Here is a 20,814-nt window from a genome sequence, read left to right as displayed (position 1 = left end):
AAAAAAAAATCCAGGTCGAGGCTATATAAAGATATTTTCTTAAACTATGGATTTGTAAATTTTTCTAAACCAAATCAAGATCGACCTATGTGTGTATATGCCATGAAAAGCTCGCAAAGAGAGTTTAAAGCCAGCCAAATTAAAGCGACATTTGGAAACGCTCCACGCTGATTTGGTAAATAAACCACCGGATTTCTTTCAAAGAAAGGTGCAGGAGATTAAATCATCTGCCGATCTTCTTCGCAGAAATGTCACATTAAATGATAAAGCTCAGCTTGCATCCTACATGGTTTCATACCGTGTGGCCACCGAGAAAAAGCCTCGCACCATTGCAGAACAACTCATCTTGCCTGCTGTAATAGTCATGGTTAGTGCAGTTGTTGATGAAAAGGCTGCAGAGAAATTAAAATGCATTCCACTGAGTGACAACAGTTTCCAGAAGGATTATTGATATTTCAAGCAACCTTGAGGAGCAGCTTATTTTAGACTGAAGACGGCAGGGGACTTTTCCATCCAGCTGGATGAAAGCACAGATGTTTCCTACTGTGCAACTTTATTGGTCTATGTGAGATATGTCTGGGAAAAAGAGTTTGTAAAGGACTTGTTATGCTGTTTGAATATTCCAACCGGGACCACAGGTGAGCAGATATTTAGCGTGTTGAACGACTACGTGGTTACAAAGTCCGGCCTGGACAGGAGCCGCTGTAAAGGCATAACAACTGACGGAGCTGCGAACATGACGGGCAAAAACAGTGGAGTTGTAAAAATAATTAAAGACGCAGCCGGCGAGGACATAGTGTGGAACCACTGTTTTATTCATCGGCACGCGTTAGCATGCAAAGGAATGCCTGCTGATCTCGACAAAATGCTAAAAGAAGTTTTCCGTGTTGTGAACTTCATTAAGAGCAATTCCCTGAACTGTCGGCTTTTTGATCAGCTGTGCTGCAACATGGGAGCAGAGCACACACACCTACTGTTTCATACAGAGGTGTGCTGGCTTTCCAGGACGAGTTCTGACCAGAGTATATGAACTGAGAAATGAAATCCATGCATTCCTCCTGGAGAAGAAGTCCCCTCTTGCTGATCTGTTTACTGATGAGTGGGTTTTTACATCGTCATATCTGGCAGATATATTTTCATTGCTGAATGAGCTGAATTTGAAACTGCAGGGAGACCATGATGATGTTTTCCACAACTGTAAACGTGTTCTCACTTTTCAGAAGTCTCTAAAATTGTAGCTTGCATGCCTCAAAGGACCAAAACCATGTCATTACATGTTGTTATGTCCATGTCATGGACTTCAATTTGAGGCTCACATCAACTCTGTGATCCGGTCCAGTTTCTTTCACCTGAGACGCCTTGCAAATATCAAGCCTATGCTGTCGAGAGCCCACCTGGAGCGGGTACTGCATGCCTTTGTTATTTCTAGGCTTGATTACTGCAACTCTCTATATGCAGGGTTGTGTCAGTCATCACTGCGTCGCCTACAGGTTGTGCAGAACAGCGCCGCTAGGTTCCTGAATGGGACCAGGAAACGGGACCACATCAGTCTGGTTCTGACCTCCCTGCACTGGCTTCCGGTTTGCTATCGTGCACAATTCAAAATCCTCGTCTTTGTTTACAATTTCTTCCAGGCTGGTGCTCCCCTCTATCTAGCCACACTCCTCAACAGACACTCCCCATCACGCGCTCTGCGCTCCTCTGACCAAGGCCTGCTCGCTGTCCCTCATTCTAGGTGTCGTACTCGCGGGGACCGGGCTTTCTCAGTCCTAGCACCATCACTCTGGAACCAGTTGCCACCCTCAGTTAGGCTGTCCCCATCTCTGCCAGTCTTTAAGAGTCGCCTAAAAACACACCTCCTCCGCTTGGCGTTTGCTGAACATGTTTGATTCGGCCCTCTTTTATGTTGAAATTTTTTTTCTTCACATTTTTCATTGGTTCACTCTATCCCTTGTTTTACCCATCTGTCCTGTACTAGAATGTTTCACCTTTTTTTTTTGTAATTTGTATTTTGTAATTTGAATTGCTTTTATTTTTGAATTGCTTTTATTTTTTATTTATTCACTATATTTGTACTTCTACTGTACCATGTTCAGCGCCTTGGGCTTCCTGACAGGGTTGCGCAAGGCGCTATATAAATAAAGCTTTGATTGATTGATGTTTCCAAATGTGTTAAAAACACATAGAAGAAAATGATGTCACTGACACACAAGTAAAACATCTTACTAAACTCATTGTAACACACATTTTAGCTCTTAATAATAGTTTTGACCGCTATTTTCCAAAAGAGAGCTTTGATACGTTGAATGGCAAAAAGTCTATTCAAAATCCATGCAGTTGTCCTCATTTTGGATAAGCATCTCATCTGAATTTCCTGCCTTAAGTAAGGCCAGCTTTCAGCTTCTCATTCCCTTCACAACAACATACAAATGTGAAGTAGGGTTCTCACTTCTAACAAAAATAAAGTCAAAATTCAGAAGTAGACTGAATGCTGCACCAGATATGAGAGTTGCATTACCCTCTTGTAAACCAGACTGGAATGCAATACTGAAAAACAAGCAAGCCCATCCATCACATTAGCAAGGCAAAAAATAAATAAATAAACATTTTAGTAAAAGCCATATTTATGACTTTCATCACTAAGCATATGTGAAAAAAATTTTCTATGCTTAAAACAATTTTTGGATATTTGCATGTTCTGAATATTTTATCTAAAAGTTTTGTGCAATAATCCGTTTAATGTCCAAAGATAAAAACATTATCCTTATTCTGAAAATGTTTTGTTTTTCAGATAGTTTCTAAATACATTAAAAATATACATAATGTTTCAAATATGGTTTTTCATTTTTATGTTCAAATCTGAGACATTTTTAAGTAAAAAAAGAAGAAATGCAAAAGATAGTAAAATACATAGGATTTTGTTTAAAGAACAGTTGCATTTACAATGAGTATATATATATATATATATATAATTTTTTTTTATGGGGTCACGATGTTTTGTCTTTTTCAAAATGTGGGTCATCTGAAAAACATTGGGAACCACTGGTCTAAAACACATATGTCAGACACAAGGCCCGCGGCCCGCGGAACATTTTTATGTGGCCCGCGAGATGAATATCAAAAATATATTAAAACTGGCCTACTGGCCGATTTTACCGCAAAGACTTCAACTCCCATGATGCTTTGCGGCGTCAGCGCGAAGCCGACGCACCCCCTCCATTGTGTTTTTTCCAGCACCTGCTGCCGGTGTGTGCAGCTCCGCTGTCTCGGACAAACTACACTCCTCTCACTCAGCGCCGAGTTCACTCAGCTATTTTCTGACGTTGAAGCCCAGAAACGGAGATTCTAGCCGCTCAATAATGTGTTCACGACTGAAAGAGAAAGTTTTCCTACTAACTTCCAGACAGAGCTGATATAACTCCAGCGAGCAGCGACACGCTCAAACTAGCACGGCTCTGTGGCTGCTGTCGTTGTGTTTCCTCCCCGAGACACAACAACATGGTCAAGCTGCTCAGACATGTTCATCAGCACAAACCTATGTGAGCACCTGTTGTCATCTAATGTTGTCATTATTATGATGAAGATGAACAAAACAACAGGAGTCTCCTCCTCAGCTCAGATCAACCCCATGATGCAGGTATCTGGCTGGAACAGGTGAGCATCACAGTAAACCAGTGGAGCAAACTGAGCTTTAAATATGTTGGTTTTATGCTCTTTTTCTGCTCCAAAACATGAAAGTTAACAGGTGAGATGTTGCATTTTCATTTAAGATAAAATGATATTTTTATTTTGTTGTTGGCCCGTGAGAAAAGATTTAACCTACAGTAAACAGGAAGTGGAAAGGCTGCAGATAGATGGATAGAATAGAAAATCCCTTTATTGTTCCTCAGTGGGGAAAGCTAGATGTCACAGCAGTGATGACACTTATTACAGGAGAAAAAAAGGAGAATAAAAAATAAGAAAAATGAATAAACAAGAAAACATAAATCCTGAATAATTTTAAAAATGCTGATTATACCACAAGTAATGAATACCACTGATGCCTTTTATTTAAAACGGACTTGCTCGTGTGTAATTTGGTTATTCCACATTCAGTGTTAATGCAGAAATAAGTTTGTTTCCAAATTTAAAGGTTCAAAATTGCATATATGTTGATAAAGAAAATGTGCAAATTTGCCATCACTTTTTCAAAAATTATTAAGTTTGGCCCTCGACTCCGTCCCAGAGTTTCATTTCCGCCCCGTGTGAGTTTGAGTTTGACACCCCTGGTCTAAAGCATCTTAGTGCTGCCCCCTGTTTGTTGAACAGTGGCTGCTGCATTTCAAATTCATTGTCATTGGTACAGTTTTGAGCCACGTTAAGGTCACTACAGCAATGAAAACCATAAAGCACTGAAGGAAAGTAGTCAGCTAGTATTCCTGAACAAAGGAAAAAAAAAAGAGATTGAAGATGGTACATTTAAATGCAAAATAATGTTCACATTTCTGAGAAATGTTCTAAATTCACATAACAGGAAGGTTTATCTCAACCATTCATTACTTAAATGCCAGACAATTGTGTCTCTTAAACTGGGCTCCTCAATGTACAGAAAACATTTGGTGATAAAAATGTCATTAATTCAAGTTAGTGACATCATGCAACACAAGACGGTAATGATTGACAAATAAAAGAGAAAAGAAATGTTTTATTCTATAGCAGTAGCTGATCTTCATTTCCCCCTTTTTTATGGTTAGGTGTTCATGATTAGGAGGAAGAAACTGGCTAATTGTCTACAGAGTGCAGGGGCAGACAGGGTCAAGGATTTATCTGCAGGGTTGGTTTCTGCTTACTGTGGAATAGGTAAAAGTGGGCCGAGCATGCTTATTACAGACCATTAAGCTGAAAATCTGTCAATAGGTGAGCCAGAAGAATGCTGCTTTCCCTCTCAAACATAAAATTAAACAAGTGACCTTCTGGCTAAAGCCCTGAACTCCAACCACCTGCGTATTTCCACAAACTCTGTATCTGATGACTTAGGAAATTTAAAAGCTGCTGGAAATTGTTGGGCACATCTGCTGACCCTGTAAACTTGATTCAACTCATAGGAATCTCAGCTCAGTTGGGTTCAGTCTGAGCAGCAAAAACTACTGCGGCTTTTAACATACATTAACTAAATCTACATGCTTGTTGTCATGAGATTCCTTTGAAATATATTTCACCAATAATGGAAAAGTTGAATACAGCAAGCATGAAAAACAAAAACAAACTAACTATGCATTATGTTTTCCATGTTTGTGCAGTTTAACCAATAAACAAACACATTAGGAGCCCTGCTGGCAAAACAAATAAAACAAACACACAAAATATGATATTTAAAACAATAGAAATGTAAGTTTCTGTTTGCTGAGGCAGCGCAGTTATTGGGGCTCTCCATCTGTTATTGTTTAAACATGAAATGACTTCTATCTTTGAGGCTTGTCATCAGTCTGTCACTAGCCGCAGAGAATGCATAATGGCACCAGTAAAGCTCTTTATTAGTCCATGGTGAACAACGAGCCATGTCAGCTGATAGAGGGAGACCCCCCACTCCTCACTGCCAAACAGAGGAGCCCAAGGAAGTGACAATCGATAGAAATGCTCCATTTGCTTTATGTGTGCTGTGGTACACACACCACAGCACAACTACGCACACCACAGCACGACTACACCCACATCACCCTCTCGCTTTAGCACATTTCAAACAAATCTGAAATAGTGTTGATGCTTATTTCTCCTTCCAATTATTATTAATATATATATATATATATATATATATATATATATATATATATATATATATATATATATATATATATATATATATATATTTGAGGTTTTGAAATTTAAAAAAAGCATGTAGTCATGGAATTACCTTAGCAAAACGTTTAGAGGAACTTTTTATGATTTGAGGCGAGTTGCTCCTTCAAAAGATCGATGTTACTAACCCTAACCCTCAGAAACATAAAACGCTCAAATATAGTTGGTTTTTGGACATTTTAAGTGAGTGTGGTTTTAAGTTTTGCTGTAGCTACATGTGAGAGCATCTGAATTACATGATTAATCCAGCAGCGTGTCCTTTGGTGTGCAAGTTTTGATGACAGTAGAGGTAGCTGCAGAACAGAACACACACCTGAGGCTGATGAGCTTCCCTGAATTAAAATTCAAATGATTTCAAATGGGAGCCAAAGGCATTAATCAAAATTACCTTACACTTTTACAAGTTTTTGCAAAAACCAACAAGTCAATGTGAGGAAGGTGCTAAAATCCTGTAATAAATTAGATGTACCTACAGCACTGATACACATTCATAGGTGCACAAACAAACACAATAATGTTCTTCTCTAACACATTCTAACATATCTTCTGTTCTGTTGATTTTAGCATTTTGGGTCGCAAAAAGGACTTTCTGTCAGAACACGAGTAAGCATCTACAGACGTGGACAACATTGTTGGTATTTTGGCCCACTCCTCAGGAGCAAACTGCTCCAGTTGTCTCCGGTTTGAAGGGCGTCTTTTCCAGACGGCATGTTTCAGCTCCTTCCAAAGATGCTCAATAGGACACACCTTGAATTAACATGTCCCTTTGGTCACATTATTTTCAGTCTTTTTAAGGCGTACCATCATTTGTTCCCAGGCCTGTTCCATGAGTTTATTTTTTAAAAGAGCAAGTCACCCCCAAATCAACTATTTTTGCTGATAAACTATACAAACAGATGTCTAATCGTGCTGAAGACACATGTAGTCAATAATTTGGCACTTTAGTGCATCTTAGTTAAAATTGTAATATTCAGCCTAAAACTGTCAGTGTTGTGCCCTCTTCAGGTAAAAACTCTGCACTGCATTGAATACAAATCTGCCTTCGCTATTGGCTAAGAAGTACACTATGATGTTAGCTGGTACATTATGAGGTCACAGTGTTGCTGTAAGCCTGTGTGCGTATGTGTGTGTGTGTGTTTGTTTGCAGCTCCGCCATCTCGGTCTGCCAGGCAACATCATTTGTTGCATTTTTCAAATAGGAAATGGGGGTGGAGTAAGACTTGCACTTTAAATAATTCCATGACTTTCTTTGATTACATTTAATAGAATTTTCTTTTGGTATTACTTTTGTCAGATTCAAGTTATTTCTGTGGCTATTGTGTTTTTTTTCTTTTCTTGACCGAAGTGTACCAGCAATTTTGTCTATGTCTGCATGTCATAGAGATGCAACAACATGCAACAGTTATTTTCTGCTCCCATTTTCAACAATGAGGCAAATTAACAGTTTTCAACTGGACTCCTCTTCCTTGTCAATCATAACGCTTCATTACTAATTAATTATTTTGAGGCACATTTTTTAACAATGACAAGTTTCACAGTATAGGACCTAGGACTTGGAATGATATCAACAATATGGCATTTCCTATAATGAATATGCACTCCGTGTAAGTTTATCTGAGGTTTAAATTTTTTTTTTATCGTGTACTTTAGATTTCAGCAACGGCTGACATTGTAGCCTATGTATTGACACACGAACAAATGTAGTGGCTTATGTGCAAATGTACCATCAGCATCCATACTTCTACAAGAAAACAGCTTTTAAATAGCTGTCCACATCAGTGACCATTGTGCACGAAAAGGTTAAGTTGAATAAATTATATACATTTAAAACTACCCAGAGAAAATAAAAAGTAATTAAATGTAACTTAACCGTAGTGGAAATCTGAATCCATTTTCTGACTTTAGAGCTGCATATTTAAATTCAAGGTGAATTCCAAAACCTTTTCTTCTGCTTCCTTGACTGTAAGTGAAAGCAAGATGTTACACTGACATCATATCTCTGTGCTATTCTCCTCTTCCTCAAATGACATCTCTTGGATCAGTGCAGTCCCTAAGTGGAAAGGAAATGAAAGAGGTCACAACAGGGGAATGAGAGAATGGTGCCAGCCTTAGAAGCTACATTTCAGCGTTCAGGAGTGTGCTTAGAGATGGAGTTACAAGTGTACATTACTGTATCTTGGAGTGACTCCGGTGGTTTATGTTCCCACACCTGGCAGGAAATGCATTTTCCTTTTTTGTCCTTTTTTTAGGTTTTGTTATTACAACCATTTAGTCGCCTTAAACATGCACTGCACAAATATAATTTACAGAAGTGTATGGCGTGTTCAACATGTAATGGACACAATTACATAGAAGCAGGTATAGGCACACAATGTCCTCAGTGCACTTTCTTTTCCCAGCTGCAAACCTCAAACCAAAGCATGAACTGCCACTGTGTTTTCATTAGCTTTGATTAAACAAGTGGCTTAAACAGCTTTTTTCTGCTGTAAACATTCTAATGGAGAAACATTTACTCTGTAATGTGAACAAAACTGCTGCTGTCACCACTAATACTACACTCATTTAGGTCCAAACAAAGGAGCTCGTTTAAGAACTGCAGGTTAGAATTTATGAGGGCAATTGAAGGTCTTTAGGCCACCAACATTGCCTTAAAATCAGCTGAAAATCCTGATTCTCACTATGCAACAGTTTATGTATCACAGTGGTCACTTTTAAAACATGAAAAAGCACATGTACTCTAGATGTATACATGAAGACGACCTTGTGATAAATAAAAAAAATTATGTCAGGCTCCCTGACCTGAATCGACCAGGAGGAAAAAAAACTGCAGGTCCTCCTTTTATCCTCTAGACGCTGGCACCAAAACAAATCAAGTTGCCATGACTCCCATGTTAAAAAGCTTGGTGCAAATACCTTTTAGGTTTACTAGGTCTAGTTTACAGTCATGGCAACTCTGAGGTGGGTACATTTTTTGTAACTCTTCCGTTTAGATGTTATTAAACCTTGAAATGATGACTAATTAGATTTGATTGACAAGTAGCATGAGCTGTCAGAGCTCGCACTAGTTCTGGGGAAGGCCTCAGCCTCACAATAAAAGTGTTTGGCCATTTCCATCCTCTAAACCTTTGTTGTGTCCTCTGTGTGTTTGTGTTTGGATGCTATTCGTGCAATTGTTGTATTGATGTCAGTGTAATGTCCAGAAATAGACAGTTTTCGCCTATAGATTGACCTACAGGCCACCGGTCATCTACAGACCTATTTCCACCCTCTAAGGTGGTTTTCTACATTCTACCTTCCAACAAGCAACAAGGTTCTGCAAACCTTGCTGACATTTCAGGAGGAACAAGATATTAGGATTAGTAATGTTGGTTTAACAAGTGAATCCCTATTTTCTGACAGCTCACACACTCAGGCACGTGACGATTACAAGGTTAAGCTAATATCCTGACACGTTGCTTTCTGTTCCACAAATCATAACTCCTGTATCTGACACAAGGTGTGACGTTCTGAGGTTTGCTTGTTAACACTAGGGGTTGCATGACTTATTTTTTTTTTAAGTCGACCGTCAACTAATGAAAATTGAGTTGGCTTCGAATAGTCGTTGATGACGTCACACACCTGAAGCGCCTAAAACTGACAATGGGTGACCAAGCGTTTTTTTTTCTGAAGCATGGGGGTGGGTGGGGGGGATCGCTAGAGTTTTTGACAATTAAAAATGTGCCCACATTTTCTGCATCTTGCTTCAGCCCTCTCCCCCTGCGCAGCGGCCGCAAACTCACTCTTGCGCCTGCAGCCTCTCAGAGTTTCTGCTGCTCTAAACATTAAAATAATGATTTCATTTTCTGTTCCTCACTTCGGATTACCTTCAGTGGTGTCTGTTTGTTGCAACCACCAGGTACAAAAACAAAATTGTTTTTATTTGACTATTTTTCTGTCCTGTCTCTGTTTATTATCTTCCTGCATCTCCTTTCAAACCTAAAAAAAACCTGCTACCTGGGTTCATACATATTCACCTTATGAGTTACCTTTGAACTGCAGTTCTAGAAGATCTACCAACCGCAAAAACAGCGTAGTGCACGCTGCGCGCTGGCCACATCAGTGAGGTGCAGTCACCGGAGAACAAAACAGGTGAGCCGACATGAACGATCGCGTGTTAAATTTCTTTTTGAGGTGGCAACACCTAATTTAATAATGTTAGTGTGGCTGTGCTCAGGATGCAGATGTCTGGAGCACGTCAATGATCAGAGCTTTGCATGCGCAAGCTGGTTAAGGTTAGGATGGGGGTGAGGGGAATGTTAAATTGCAAGAGGGTAAAGGTCATAATTCGGTCAAATGTCCGTTTTACGGTGGTAGTCAGATACCAAAGCTCTGGCACAGCGCATCGCCTCCCGATGTGCAGGGGCTCGTCACCTGCTGTCGTTGTCGGTCATTATCATGTGACAGCGACTAGTCGATGAAAGGCATAAAAAGTCACTACACAGCAGACTAGTTGATACAACCCCTAGTTAACACCCCTTAACATGGCACATCCCGGTTGGCCAAGAAATCATAACATGAGAATATTAAAACAGAGCTCACTGGACAGGGAGTCAGTTCTAGAGAAAGCTACGGGCAGGCCATCCGGAGCGAACCCTCTTTAAACCAAGGCTTTCGACAAGATAAAAGCTGCCTACAGCTGACACAGCAAAACGGTTCCTTCAGCTTTTGAGAAACAGCTGTTCTAGATGCGAACAATTTCATCTATCTGTTGTGATCCGGGAGACGACTCTGGACCGACCTGGTCGTACTGCGGTCTTTTCTACAAATTCGGTACCTTGGGGACCCCCCCCCCCCGGACATCTCAGATCCGAAATGGAGTCTCCTCAGGGGTATGTAGAACACAGCCAGATTGTGTCTGATGCTGTTTTGATAAGAACCAACTTCATAGCTTATTGCAAACCAAATTCTCTTCACCCAGAACTCAGGTCTTCTAGATACAAGGTTCTGATAAACACACACCATTAAATCACCACACATCACATCCCATCCACTCAGATTCATTCATCACAGTAGCCTTGGTTAACTTGTCATGTTTTTTGTTGTTAAGAAAATACATTTCATATCTTTTATAAACCTGACTCTGTCTGAATTGAGACAAAGTGTGTGTTGATCCCTGGAAAAAGCAAAGAATCCTATAATCTTCTGATTAAACATCCAAAGACCAAGCAGGTTGATATTCTATATTTATATAGAATATCACAGCTTATTGGTCATAAGTAAAGGTAATATATTAAGCTTAAAAGCAAAAACATTTACAACTCTACATCAGTAACAGACTATTTAAAATGCATCTGCTTCATTTTTATCCGTAAGTAAAATTATTTTTCTTTACTTTAATTTGCTGGTTGAATAGGGTAAAATGCTGTGCATTTAACATTACACTGCTTGTTAAGAGAATGGGTTGAAACATAACCACAGAGCACTGCAACTCTTTGAGTTAATGCATGCTTCACTTTAGAGTTGCTAAACTGTGTTTTTCTGGGTAGAAGCGTATCAGGGACTTGCATAAAACAGTCAGGGGAGCACTGATGCTTTTCTTGAGAAAATCCTGTTGAGGCTTGGGGTACCTCCCTATAGGCAAAGAGAAGGTAAAGCAACCATTGGTCCCAGTCAGAACCAGTTTCATCAACAAACTTATGGAGCATCTGTTTGAGGGTCTGGTTAAATATCTCAGTTAACCCATCAGTCTGTGGATGATATGGGGTAGATCGCATTCGCTTGATCCCCAACAACTAATACACCTGCTTTAAAAGAGAAGACATAAATTTAGTGCCCTGGTCGGTTACTATCTCATGAGGGAAACCAACCCTTGAAAAGAGTTGTACCAAACAAAGAGATACTGCTTTCGCCTTCATAGTCTTTACAGGAAACACCTATAAAGATATCTGGTCGCATAGTCGGTGACCACCAGCATGTAACGATATCCTGTCTTGCTTCTTTCCAGCGGCCCAACCATGTCCCTCCCCAAACGTTCAAAAGGGGTTGTAATCAGGGGAAGAGGGTGCAATGGTGCTCTTGAAGGGAACTTGTTCGATGTTACTTGGCACTGAGGGCAGGTCCTACAAAATTGGGCGACGTCGGTTCTCAAACCAGGCCAATGCAAATGGTGCCGGGTGCAAGCCAAAGTCTTGTGTGTCCCTAGATGTCCAGCCCAGGGAACAGAGTGGCCCAAATTGAGTACCATCTCTCGTGCCTCCTTTGGAACCACCAGTGGTGCAGCCCCTGTTTGCTATAGTGAATATTGTCCTTCAACACATACTTGTCAGCACAGCCCTTGTGCTTACCTCCTCCAGATCTTATGGCCCTCTGAATCAGATTAGCCAGCTCCAGGTCACCACGCTGGATCTGTGCCATCTTCAGAGGCATTTTGAAGCCCTGAGGTATCTCAGGCATGTCTTCAACAGATGTAACAGCTGTGTGAAGCAACTGCTCCCGTCTCTTCTGTTGACGGGACTTGCGTGTTTTCCCAGGCCACTCCTCCAGATCTGCATCATAAAAGGGCCGGTAAATCACTACCCAGGACAACTGGATAAGGAAGTCTTTCAGCAACACCAACATTTAGCAAGTAAGTTTGTCCTTGCACTTCAATATACAGGTCTGCAGTGGGATACAACCGCTCGTCACCTTGTACACATCGAACAGGAATAGTATTTTACTTGGAGATTATGTGTGATGGGACCAGCGCTGGACTGACCATAGGGCATAGCGGGCAACTGCCCGCTGGGCCGACCCTTTCATCTTTTATGGGCCGGTGTCTGTTTTTTTTTTTTTTTTTTTTTTTTTCCTGGCCTCTAGTTGTTGCGGACAACTTGTCCGCGCCGCCCCACGCGACGCCTCGTAAAAGTTGGTGGATTGGCCAATTGGTAATAATACACTCTGGGCTGGACCAATAGCCAGAGGTCTGATGCACCCGCCAGTTGTTTGTGAATCTCAGTAAACAGACAGACGAGCTTTACAAAATGGAGAACAAAAAACGGAAAGGAGGAGCGGAGAAAATTCGACTAAAAAAAGAAACTAGCCCTTCAGGCTGATGCTGGCACATGTGTTAAAATCTCACAGTTGTTTGGTAGTGAAGGTTCAAGTAAAATCAATTTAGGAAGTGATGGAGCCTCAGCCCAGCGACAGGTTGGAGAAGAAAAGAGGGAGGAGGAGGAGAAACCCGAGCCGGTGTTGTGCCATAAATTGACTCGCTGCCAAAAAATGATTAGCCACCGCGGGATCGCGCACGGTTAGGTAATTGCATTTCTAGACAAAATTCCCCAGGATTTCGCCCTAAAACTCAGCATATCTAGCAATATGGACATTCAGAAAGCAAAGATAACCTCTTCCGGTACTTAAACAGATGTTTATCGCGGATATTAGTGTGGCAGTGTTTGTGGCACCCTGCGCGGGAGCACGAGGACGTGCTTGTGGAAAGAGGGAGGAAGATGTGGCAGTGTGGTGAGCATCCACAATGTCCCGATTGACCATGCGCCCTGGCTACTAGGCTAAGGAGATGTCTCTTTGGCTGACTGGTTAGAGCGTATGACTCTCACTCGGGAGTCTGGGGATCAAATCCCGCCCGGCACTCGTTTCTGCACCTTGCCACATTAGTTTTTCCAGTTCGGAAGTTGTTTTAAGTGTTGCTATTTGTCTTAAACGTTCACAATGAGGATATATTAATCATTTTTGCAATATTTGCGATTGAAAGATGGTTTGTGCCACAAACTTTGTGATAAGAACTGGCTTTCTTTATGTTACAGCCTTGATACTAAAAAAATAAATAAACGATGTAAAATGGTACCCTGTATTGAATGTAAACGTTGTATAAATGGAAATAAACAATTCTCCAGCGATTTAATTTTTTTCCCCTTCCTTTCTTTAGTCCACTTGACATGGAGCCACAGTTAACTAGTTTGGGGCACATTTTTACTTGAAAAAAAGTATTTAAAATGATCAAGCTTTGGCTTTAATGACACTGTGTAGGTTACTATTCATTACATTGCTCTATTTAAAAGTAACAAGATAAAAGCACTTCAGCACATAAAATTAAGATTGTCACTTGCCAAATAGACTACACCCTCCCGTTTACCTATAAGAAATGCCTCAAAATATCTTTAAATTCTTTATTGATGATTTAATTGTAGACAACTAAAATGGCATTTTACTTGCCAAAAAGTGATCGAATTGCTAAGATTTTCATGGAGGCTAAAATTGACCAAATAAGGGTTTTATGTATTATCTGTTGATGTTACTGTACTCATACTGCCTACTGTATCATCATAAACACCCCAAAAATGGCACAGAAAAAAAGAAAAAAAAAGAAAATAATTTCCCTTGCCAAAAATTGATTACAGTGTCCTGGTCACCTGTAAAGGGTTACATTTACCTAAATATTACTTTATTTATTATCTCTTGATGTTATTAGTGCCATCACAGGATGCTGGGTGTCTTTCACATTCATAAACACTTCAAAAATGGCAACAAATGATCATTTCCCTTGCCAAAAATTGATTACAGTGTCCTGGTCACGTGTAAAGGGTTAAATTGACCTAAATATTACCTTATTTATTATCTCTTGATGTTATTAGTGCCATCACAGGATGCTGGGTGTCTTTCACATTCATAAACACCTCAAAAATGGCAACAAATGATCATTTCCCTTGCCAAAAATTGATTACAGTGTCCTGGTCACGTGTAAAGGGTTAAATTGACCTAAATATTACCTTATTTATTATCTCTTGATGTTATTAGTGCCATCACAGGATGCTGGGTGTCTTCCACATTCATAAACACCTCAAAAATGGCAACAAATGATAATTTCCCTTGCCAAAAATTTATCACAGAGTCCTGGACACCCATAAAGGCTTAAATTGGCATAAACATTACTTCATTTATTATGATGCTGGGTGTGTTCCACAATCATATTCGAATAAACGTGAAAATATTCTGTCCGAATATCTGTTTCTTGTTATAAAGACAGCAAGAAGGATTTACAGTTAAAATAGGAGAAACACGTGACTCCCCAGGAAGGGTCGTAACACCACTTGCCTCATGCACATAAGTGACCAAAACAAAGCAGCATGGAGACACTCCGTCTCCAACCACCTCTCAGGCAGCAGCCTGCACTCCCAAGTTCTACACGTCACCAGAACATAAACAACCGCAACACAATAAAAGCAGTGTTATACAAAATGGAAGGCCTGTAGTGTTTATTCTCTTACAGTAACAACTTATCAATTTTTTGGAGGAATTTATTTGAGAATTTTTTGGTTTTTAGTAATTGTGCAATAGAAAAGTAATCGCTAGATTAATCATCTAAATAGTCATTAGAATAGTCGACTATTCGATAAAATAATCGTCAGAATAATCATTTTAAAAATAATCAGTTACCCCCAACCCTACTTTTTAGAATACCAGGATAGGAAGGATGGTGTAGGTTTACGTTTATTAGATTGATACATAAATACTACCAATAAGAAAGTGTACGTTGGTGTGTGTCAGAAACAGCGTAAGGCTTAATGTCTTTTCCAAAAAAAAACAGGTGATGGGCCGGTCTCCAGTCAAAATGCCCGGGCTGAATTTTTGTCCCAGTCCAGCCCTGGATGGGACCAGTTTCCTTTCCACAAGTGTTTGGACACTACCTGTATCAATCAGAGCTTTTACGCTCCTCCCACTTATTTTAACCCTACTCAGTCTTACTGACTGTTCGTCACATGGATGTCGTCTTTCTTTCATTGGGACAACAGACAGCTGAGTGGGTTTAGGAGGGTTCTTTAGACACATGGGCTTGGTATGGCCTCGCAGACCACATAAATAACAGACAGGTTCCTTATGGTAATATTTGGGAGATACATCAGCCATCTGAAGGTCCCTTTATGGGGCCTTACCTGGGGTAGCAATTTCTGGTTGATGTTGCTTCTGGCCAACTGTTGGTCTGCGAATATCTTTGTCTTTAGAAGCCTTCTAAGCAGAATAACTCCTGGGGTGTCCTTTTCATCTTGCTGCGACAAACACCTCTGCTAATGAAGCAGCCTTGGATGCAGTTGGAGGATCATGTTCTCAGACCCAAACCTGAAGCTCAGTAGACAACATACACAGCTATTGCTCTAAGACAATAGTTTCACCAATGTCTTTAACTGTTTTACCTCGAGGTTGGTTCCATTTTTCATACAATTCTTTTATCCTCACATACAGCTCCTTGGGAATCTCTCCTGCTTCAACTTCTGTGGAACGGAATCTCTATCGATAACTCTCTAGGTTAATGTCATATTTTCTGAGGATAGTCACCTTCACAGAATCATAATCCTGCACCTCCTCAATGTCCATATGCACATAGGCGCTCCTAGCTTTACCTGTGAGGAGCGGCACAAGGCGGAAGACCCAGTCGGACTCCAGCCAATTACATGACACCGCAATCCTCTCAAAAGTAATAAGAAAATGTTCAATATCATCAGAGTCTGTTAGCTTTTCCAATCTGGGTTCAGATGGAGAGTGGAAGACTTTGTGTTCCTCAGATAGCTTTTCCTCATTTTGTCTTTGTTCCACTGAAGCAATATTTCTCCTGCCATCAGGTTCAGGTTTTGGGGGAGGACGTGACAACACCTCTAGTTGCAAATGATAAAACTGTTGCTAAAGATCTTGGAATCGTTTTTCTTCATGTACTGCTTCCTCCGTGATCATCTCATTGTGAGCCTGCTGTTGGCTCATATGGGCCCGAAGTATCCCAACAAGATCAGTTAAAGTTGGTTCCCTTACTTCTTCACCCTCAGTGCCTGTGATTCCTCCTGCTGCCTCATCCTGCAGGTCTTCAGCCTGTTCCTCTTGTCCTGCTGGATCCTGTGACTCCACCAGTTGACCTCGTCTACCTCGACCTCCTTGTTGCATGGTTCTTGTCTCTGGGTCTTACTAATTCAACACATACTCATGACAAGCAAGATCCCACCTCTGCCACCACATGTCAGGGACTTGCATAAACAGCCAGGAGAGCACTGATGATTTTCTTGACGTCTTCATTTATTACTTTTTCTTTTCTTTTCTCAAAAGAGGGTTCCAACCAGTTCTTCAAATTACATAACACTGGACTTCGTAACAAAGGAACCCAAAATCAGGTCCTGACTACAGACATGTACAAAAAAAAACTCTCCACAGACACAACAGGATCAACTTACATAGTGGCTGATCAGACCACTGCCAGCACACTAGGGTGGGGAGACATCAATTAACAAAAAACAAATAAACTACCCCTAACAAATACATACTGATCAGGGATCTCATTTATCAAACATTGCATAGAATCCTTACTAAAACTGTACTTAAACTCAGCAAAAAAAAAAAAAGTACTTACGCCAAGTAGGTTTGTGATCTATCACACATGGAGTATACACAGCTGCACGCAATCTCCGCTTCATAAATCGGAGACTAACGCAAATGTTTCTCAGCTTCATTTTAGTCACATCCCGCCCTCAACACACCCACTTACTGCCATAAATAGTCTTTGCAAAGTGCCTTGTGGATCTCATGCATATGCATAAGCCGGATATTGCAACGCTCCGCCAATGACATGGCGCCCGTAGATCAAGGCAGATCAAGGAAGCACAATTTCACAGAAGCAGAAATTGAGGGGGTGGGTGAGGTGTGGGTGAGGTGGAGAAATGAAAGGAAGTAATTTTGCAAAAGAAATAAGAGAAAATCCACAGAGTGGCACAGCGTTGCTGAAGCCGTCAATGTTGTGAATTCTTCAGAGAGATCTGTGGCGGATATAAAAAAATTGGTCCAATCTGGATTCGATCCCCAGACTCCTGGGTGAAAGTCACGCATGCTAACCAGTCAGCCAAACAAAGATCTCCCATGTACAAGTAGCCAGGGCGTATGAATAATCGGGTCACAGTGACAGGACACTTACACTGTCACAGACGCATGACATTCTGTCTCAATCTGTCCCCCTGCTGATATTGTGCATTCCGTACTCTGCGCTTCAGGCTGTGTGTGTGTGTGTGTGTGTGTGTGTGTGTGTGTGTGTGTGTGTGTCTGTGACTGTGCAGAACTCCTTCAGGCTTGTGCTATTTGTGGAGATAAAACATCAGCGTTGCAAAGCAAACCAAGTCAGTGGTAGAGTCGTGTTGCTGTTAGCCAATCCGAGGCAAGATGTCAGAATATAAGTAATTAAGTCTTTGAATCCTGCCGCCTGAAGCTGTCCTCTGATCTGCCAATCTTCTAGTTCCTGAAGCAGGTGCACCAGAGCTTTCTCTCCCCTCAAGTATGACTTATAAAGCATTCATTCCTTCTAGAGACTACTGCAAAAGTTAGAATAAAGCTAAAGAAAATGACAGTTTCACCTTTGGTACATAGCCTCTCATACACCAACTATGTTTTAATCAACAATTTTTTTTATCAAATATGTGCTGTGGGTGTGGCTAATGCTGAAAAAGAAAAAAAAAAGTTTAAAAAATTAGAATCTTTACATCCACTTCTCGTCGTTATGAATTGCAACATCCTGGGATGATAAAAAAAGAAAAAAATCTCCAATTTCATTTCCGTCCTCTGCCATGGTGGTATTATTGTAAGGCAAATGGTGTCGCTGAGTTAATGATAATTTAATGAGCAATTAATTCTAAGCTTCTGTCTTATAAAACAAGAATGAAAAGCAATACAAGATTAAAATCATATTCCATTGCCCTTAAGTGAGATAAAGTGCCCCAGTACACCGAGCAAGGTAGACTTTGAAAGAGTGTATTTGTTCCCGGTATTGCCTGAAGTCAGGCAGCTGGTTAATTGGCTCAGCGTTCTCCTAAGCATTTATCGGTAAGTGTAGTGTTGATGTGAGTTTGGATCTTTACCAAGATAGGTACATGTGAGCACTGACAAATAGGAAGCACTTAACAGGAGTCATGCATATGCACTTTAGCAGTACACTTCCGTGGCAGCAGCAAATTAAAACTTGAAAACACATTGATATGCAAAAGAAACATGGACAACTTTTTGTCAACCACATCAGTTCACATGTTTGTTGATGTATTCGTGACAACTACTTAGGACATATCAAACTCCCAAAAAGATATGGCGACGTTTATGGATTGTACTCTTTTGCAATTTGTCAATGATGCAGGCACACCAATTACAGCAGGCCTGTTCACTTGCAGTAGAAGTGTCTCATTTATTATTTATAGACAGATTCTAACAATGGATGTTAGAGACAGCTATTCTTCACCAGTTCCCCGGGAGATTCTACATGTATGCGGCCGAGTGGCCCACTGCATCACTTACTCCGATACCTGTCGATGGAAATGGAGGTGAGTCACACAAAATCCATTACCACACAGCATTTAGTGAGATTTCTTCCATGCTGACTCAATGACATAAAAAACCTGGGAATTTTTGACCAACGCAACAGTGCAAAATAAAATAAAATGAAAAAGATGAAAAATCAAATAAAATAAACATTTCTAAGTTTTGTGCATCATACTTTTAGATACATATATTGTATTGATGAGAATACTAGTCTTCTTTTTCTGTTCTTGTTAAAAATCTGAATAATTAGACCTCCAGTGATTATGAGACTTCAAATGTGATCACAGTCTTGCAATAGATAATTGCACATGTGTATTTGTCATGATTTAATAACAGTAAATGTCGGTAAGAAGTCGTATCACCAGGTATTCCTTTTGCATCATCCCAAAAATGCAGGTAATGTTTTAACAAAAAAATGAAATAAACTACAATGACATATATTTGTATGTTTGGATTTCAAACTGTGCACATGAATCATGTCGTAAAACACTTACTTATCCAGTGGTTAGCTAAATCCATAAAATGAAAAACAGTGAGAATTCCAAAAGGGAAAATCATAGCAACAGCTAATGTATCCATACTCGGAAAAAAAGCACCAACTAAAATAAAGCCTGAACCCTAACCGGCATCTACCTCATAATGAGCTGTGTCCTATTCTTGTGACAAAAGTATACAAAATACACATCTTATCCTTATGTATCTGGCTTGTTTATGTTATTATTGTTACATTATAATGTTTGAAAGTCTATTTTGAACATGTAATTAAATGTATAAACAAAAAAGCCTAAAAATCTAAATAAGAAAACAAAGAGAGAGAAAAAAGAGAAGTCCTAAACGTAGACAAATAAATCCAAAATGGAGTTGGAGGAAGTTAAATGTTATTTTAGCCAACCTCATCTTATCAAATCAAAATAATTTGCCTATTTGGCTTTTAATTATTGTCATAATTAGATTATATTGAAAAATAACACATTATTCTTCATATAAAATACAAACACAAAGAATACCCCACTATACTAGCTACATAAGTAAATAAACTGAGTGCACCCTCTGACAAATATGCATCCTTTTAAATGCTGTTTATTGTAAAAAATAATAATAATATTAATAAGTCTTTACACTTTTTTCTTAAAGTGTGTGAAATGTCATATGACTGGTTACACATTCCACATACTTTTACATTTTGACCCACCACTGGTTGTTTGGATACAGTCACCTTGGTGGGAAGTACTGAACCCTATAAAATAGCCATGTCTTATTCAAATGGTAAAACAGCTTGGTGTAACACATTTAGACAGTAAGTGTGTCCAAATATTCCACAGAGGAGCATGAACTCTTCGTTCTACAAGATGCTGCTTAATCATCAAATAAATAAATAAATAAAACAGAGCCAGACATCACAACTGGTTACCTCTGATTTCAATTTTCACTATTCTCTTTTGAGTAAAAAACTAAAATACAACTGCTTTGCCTGTAAGCTGTAGCCAGCACAAGCCTGACACATAAGGAAGTGGAGACCTGGCTCCAAAGGTCACAATGTCTTGACGCTGTTGGTCAGCATTAGAGAGTGACTCCCAAAGTAGGTAGTCAAGAAAACCACATAGTTAACAACTTGGGAGATCCTTGCAAACAGCTCCTCTTTCAATGCAGAGCCAACCACACACAATCACA

At 40.0% G+C, this 20,814-nt stretch overlaps 2 protein-coding genes across 6 annotated transcripts in view; both read right to left on the bottom strand.

Annotated features, from left to right (window-relative positions):
* The window catches only part of LOC139069653 (uncharacterized), an 816,187-nt gene that overhangs the window by 215,580 nt on the left and 579,793 nt on the right, over positions 1 to 20,814 (bottom strand). The gene's annotated exons all lie outside the window — the stretch shown is intronic.
* The window catches only part of lingo2 (leucine rich repeat and Ig domain containing 2), a 327,190-nt gene that overhangs the window by 137,915 nt on the left and 168,461 nt on the right, over positions 1 to 20,814 (bottom strand). The window contains exon 4 of one of the 5 annotated variants that reach the window (XM_070550376.1): positions 12,159 to 12,359. The exons of the other annotated variants lie outside the window; for them this stretch is intronic. The gene's annotated coding sequence lies outside the window, so the exon portion shown is untranslated. The remainder of the gene's footprint in view (positions 1 to 12,158; positions 12,360 to 20,814) is intronic. 5 annotated transcript variants of the gene reach the window in all.

Source organism: Nothobranchius furzeri, chromosome 1 (assembly GCF_043380555.1).
Source record: "Nothobranchius furzeri strain GRZ-AD chromosome 1, NfurGRZ-RIMD1, whole genome shotgun sequence".
In the NCBI taxonomy this organism is placed as follows: domain Eukaryota; kingdom Metazoa; phylum Chordata; class Actinopteri; order Cyprinodontiformes; family Nothobranchiidae; genus Nothobranchius; species Nothobranchius furzeri.
The sequence above is the reverse complement of the archived record's forward strand: the minus strand, read 5'-3'. Positions and strand labels throughout refer to the sequence as shown.